This window comes from Chrysochloris asiatica, unplaced genomic scaffold (genome assembly GCF_000296735.1).
Source record: "Chrysochloris asiatica unplaced genomic scaffold, ChrAsi1.0 scaffold00235, whole genome shotgun sequence".
NCBI classification, from domain to species: Eukaryota; Metazoa; Chordata; class Mammalia; order Afrosoricida; family Chrysochloridae; genus Chrysochloris; species Chrysochloris asiatica.
The window spans coordinates 4,680,236-4,684,845 of NW_006408753.1; positions in this window are offsets into that span (position 1 = coordinate 4,680,236).

Consider the following 4,610-nt stretch of genomic DNA (forward strand, 5'->3'; position numbering starts at 1 on the left):
CCTCCTCCTCCCGCTTCTGTAGCTCCTCTGGGGTCATCTCACTCTTGGGCTTGTTGAGGAGGCTCATGGTGCTGGCAGCGTTCTCCGGTCACTCCTGTACCCTCCGTGTTGCCTCAGCCTCTGCCACACCAAGGATTTTTTTTGTTTTGTTTTGTTTTTCCATCACAACAGTGCACCTGCTCATTCTTTGGAGGTGGACAGACTGTCCTATGAAAATACCATGGGTAATCCTTACCCCATTCACCATATGGCTCTTATATTGCCCAGTTAGACCTGTTTTTGTTCTCAAACTCAAAGAACCTTTAAAAGGGGCATGATTTGAGTTCCTCCAGGATATCAAAGGAACTCTGGTAGTGTAGTGGTTATGAGTTGGGCTGCTAACTTCAAGGTCAACAGTTCAAAACTACCAGCTATTCTGAGGTAGAAAGATGACGTTTTCTGCTCCCACAAAGATTTACAGCCTCAGAAACTCTATACAGGGTCACTAGGAGACAGAACCAACCCCACGACACACAACCAACAAACAATTGATTGGTGACTTCACACCCATTCAGAGCAACATATTTAGGAACATAAAATCTCTATTTTTAAATGATACCATATGTTTAAGATTAATATTAGTCAATAGTCACGGTGATAACACAAATGTTTTAATTGCAAATGAACAGAATAAGATAGTATATCATTTGCCATCATGACTGATATATTTAATTCAATGGCAAATAACCATAAATTAATGTCCACACTCATGTCTGGCTTCTGATAGTTCTTGTATTAAATTAAAACTATTTAATTTGCAATTATTCAAGCAAATATTTTGTGACTCTATTATAGGGTTCTAGATATTCTAATAAAATCAAATTTAGAGGCCTGAAATAATACAGTGATTTCTTACTAATGATATCTTATGTTACATACAGGGACTATAATGAGGATATTATAATTAGGGAGAACTTGATCTGGATTATTTCTTCAGAAACTTTATTAAATGTACTTAGAACTTAACAAAAAGCAAAAATTCTCTTGTTTCCTGATTTCCACTGATAAGAATAACAATGTCGTGTCCAACATTTATCCATCTCATATGTGTGCAAAAAAATATGTGTCGTTAATCAATCCCTTCCACAGCATTCTTACTTCTGTATTGGGTTCAATAATCTGTTGCAATAGCCACACAGAACTCAGACACCATACTCACAAATGTGGTGTTTATTAGGGCCATTAACAAGTTACAATTTGGGGTCAGAAATATTCAGGACACAGCTGTTGATAAATGCTTACAGGAAGACACCACTTCACCATAAACTTCAGCCTGAAGGTAATCAGCTGTAACTCTGTGTATCAACAAAGCTAGATTTCCTATTTAAGTGCTTGGAGGTACCCCTACTCTACAAAACAAAAAACAAAAAACAAAAAAACTTCTGGTACAATGTCACTTTGTTTCATTTGCTCCATGGGCTGGAAAGCCCACTGCTGTGTCTCATGCTCTTGCTCTTAGTTCTGCAGCTACTGCTCCTCTGCTACTTCTCGGCTGTAACAGCCTTCTGTCTCTGGGTTGAAGTAGTTCAATGCTCAGGAGTCTTAGGGTTCAAGTGACATGCTTCAATCCTGATTCTTTGTCTTTGAGCAGACTCCCCTCCTGCTTCTGAGGTAGCTCATTTTAAGCCTATGCTAGAGATTCAAGTTTTCACAATTACAATTAACTCTACTAACATTCATAGCTGAATAATGTTATCTTATTGAGTCCTGATGTGACGCTGTGGGTTAATGCGTCAGACTGCAAAGTCATTTGAACTGCAAGGTCGGTGGTTCAAGCTCAACAGGTGCTCCTTGGAAGCCCTATACAGGGTCGCTATGGGTCAGAATCAACTTGATGGCACTTAACAACAACAACAACAACGTTGAATCTGCTGTAGTGCTGTGGGTTAATATGCTGGACTGCAAAGTCAGTTTGAACCACGAGGTTGGTAGTTCAAGCTCACGAACTGCTCCTCAGAAACCCTATACGGAGTTGCTATGGGTCAGAACTGAATCAATGGCACTTAACAAAAACAGCATCAGTATTTTCTTCCACCTCTTATGAGATCCAGCAGGGAAGAAACATTGTTTGGTGGGAGTGACTGCAACTATGACTACAAGAGCCATTAGATAATTCAATACACCACAATGTGCATATATACCAAATTGAGTCATACTCTGCTTCACAGGGCATAAACCTATTCATGCCATATATGTATAAAATAAGTAAATATTCTTCATATTTAATTTAAATTTTATATTGCCTCACTCCAATTTCCCTTCTGTAAGATTACAGAAGGGAAAACACTATGGAACGATTCTGCTCCGTATCATATGGCGCACCATGAGTTAGAATCAACTTGACTGCAACTAAACAGTGATCTTCTTATGCTAATATAGGTACAGCTGAAAGTTACTTGAAAGCATTCAACTGTGGAGATCATACCAACTTATTGATAATATTACATAGAATAAGAATTCCAGAACATTTAATTGTACATGGCTCAAGAGACAAATATTCAAACAGAACATGTGGACACTGAGTGGTTTAAAAATCAAAAGGTATGTGACAGGGTTGTGTCCTTTCATCTTACTTATTCAATCTGAGTACTCGGTGAAGATTAACCATACAAAGAAGAACACGGAGTCAGGATTGGAAACAAACTCATTAATAACTTGTGATATGTGTATGATACAACTTTGTTTTCAGAAAATAAAGATCACTTGAAGTCATTACTGATAAAGACAAAAGATAAGCACTTCCAATATGGATTACACCCAAACGTGAAGAAAATGAGAATCCTTCTAACTGGACCTCTAAACAACATCATGAGAAGAAACTGAAGCTTTCAAGAATTTAATTCTATTTGCATCAATAATCAATATCCATATAAGAGCAGTTAAGATATCAAAGGACATACCACGCTGGGAAAATCTGCTATAAAGATCTCTTTCAAGTATTACAAATACAAAGATGTCACCTTGATGATTAAGTTACACCTGATCCTAACCATAGCTTTTATGCATGTGAAAGCTGGACAATGAAAAAGGAAGATTGAAGAACAATTGCTGCATTTGAATTGTGATGTTGCCAAAGGCTATTCAATGTACCATAGCCTGCAGAAAAACCAAACAAATACACCTGAGAAGAAGTGGTTATAATGCATTTTAAAAGAGAAGATTATAAGACTTCACCTTGCTTACTTTGGACATGTTATCAGGAAAGACCAATGACTAGAAAAGGACATGATATTTGGCATAGTAGAGAATCAGTGAAGATCAAGAAAGCCTTTTTGGAGATGGATTGACATGGTGGCTACAACAAAAGGCCCAAACATGACATAATTTGTGAAGAGGTTCAGGATTGGGAAATGTTATGTTCTGTCATATATAAGTTTGCCATGAGTCCGAGCAGACTCAACAGCAATCAATAACAGCAACACGAATTTGGTTATGGCGCAGTTGGTTTTTTTTTTTTTGTTTGTTTGTTTGTTTGTTTTTAATGAAGGTTGGAGTCTCACCTAGGGTGCTTGAATGACTAGAGTTGACTTGGGTGGCTGGACCGTGGACATATGTCTAGGGTGTCAATTTTGATAATTGTCTTCCATAGTTTTTCTCAACATCACATCTTCAAGGATTGAAATGTCCAATATGGCTTCAGTACTCATGTCTAATTCCTAAACTGGGTTGTCTAGAATATTTGGGAGTAGTAATGCGTTTTCTCTTCATGTAACCTCTTCACATATCTAGCTTGGACTTCTTCACAGCATAATGTCTTAGGGTAGTCAGTGTTCTTACTTCATAGCTGGCTTTTCATCTTGACTCTAAGACTAGGGTAGCAACTGTAAGAATTCTAATTAATTAACTTTTAAAGTCTCACACTCTTGGAAATTCATTAGCTTCTATTGACCAATCAAGGAATTAAGACCATTTCAGATATTCAAGAAAGGGAATTGGTTTCTATCTTTTTAATGAGAAGGGAAGTAAACAATCTGTATTCATCTTTTTTCATTTGTTATTGCTAAGTGCTGTCGAGTCAGTTCCTGTATAAGGTTTCTGAGGAGCAACTGGTGAGTCTGAACTGCCAACCTTGTGGTTCAAACCAACTTTGCAGTCCAATGCATTAACCCACAGAACATACCTATACAAAAATACCCATGAAACATGGGGGGACATTTTTTACTTCAGTAGTATTAAAATGTTTATGATTTAGGTTTGATATACTCAACTTTTCTTACCAAACATTTATTAATATTTAATTATTTTTCCCATAAAAGCTATCTTCGACTCTCTCAATAAATTCATAGGATATATCAATCAATTGAAATCTCTGATTTCATTTCCATATAAGAAGTTGATATTATAGAAATAGCTTTGTTATCTTTAACGTTTTCTAGAGAGAATCATAGAAAGTAGCATTCCTGATATTTCCCATGCAAAATTTCAATATAACAATCCCTGTTGATGCCAATAAAAACCAACCACAGTGGAAATACACTTGGGAAGGAAACTGATAAAAGTGATAAAAATGCAAAGTTAAAGTTATCTTGCTGACTTCAGGACTTTACTACAGAAGAATAGGCAAAGAAAAA